Here is an 856-nt window from a genome sequence, read left to right as displayed (position 1 = left end):
CTGAAAGATATCTGTACTCCCCCTGAACACCTATGCTTCTGTGTCATCCCCTTCCCCACATCCTGCATTTCCCCTTTTTGTATATATAATCCCCGTGTGACAAAAGTAAAAATTACGGTTTGATTAAAAAAATAAATAAAGTAATGCATTAAAAAACAGTGGAGAGGAAGAATATGCAAATTCATTTGTGTGTATATGTAAAAAGACTTATGAGCTATGTATGTCAAGTGTTCTATTTATAACTGAGGAAAGCTTAAAAAGTCTAATACCTATTGAGGGAATTCAACACTGGGTATTCAATATTTAAGATGCCAGGAACACAATGTGCTTAGCTTAGTGTATTCACAAATGAACTGATAGACTGAGAATTTTGGCAGGAACAAATTGTGTATCATTACAGAACTGTTCTTATGTTTGTAATTTTAACATATCAGACACCTAGCAACCCCTATTTATTTAAAGCAAAGGTTATAATCCATCTGTGATTTCTCTGCAGAAGATGGGAAAGCTCAGTAGACTTCAGGCAAATGTGTTAGGGCCTCTGTGATTCATTTACCTTCGAAAAACTAGTTATAAATGACAGTTTAAAAACCCAAATTACTCATTCTTGTATAAATAATGTTGAATGGAATGAAGCATTGGAGTTTTTACCCTTTTCCAAGCTTTCTATAAAACTTACATATCCACACCTTGACCAAACTTTCAAGTCAGGGTTAATGAGCACCTCATAAGATACCCAGTTCAAATCTAAAGCTACTGTATGTTCTAAAGTAAGGGGAATGCACCAATTAGCTTTTGCAATGTAGAAACATGAGTCTTTAGAATCAGAGTTAGTTCACAGAAAAGATGCAGAATG

Source organism: Arvicanthis niloticus, chromosome X (assembly GCF_011762505.2).
Source record: "Arvicanthis niloticus isolate mArvNil1 chromosome X, mArvNil1.pat.X, whole genome shotgun sequence".
Lineage (NCBI taxonomy): Eukaryota > Metazoa > Chordata > Mammalia > Rodentia > Muridae > Arvicanthis > Arvicanthis niloticus.
This window is presented reverse-complemented; position numbering follows the sequence as displayed.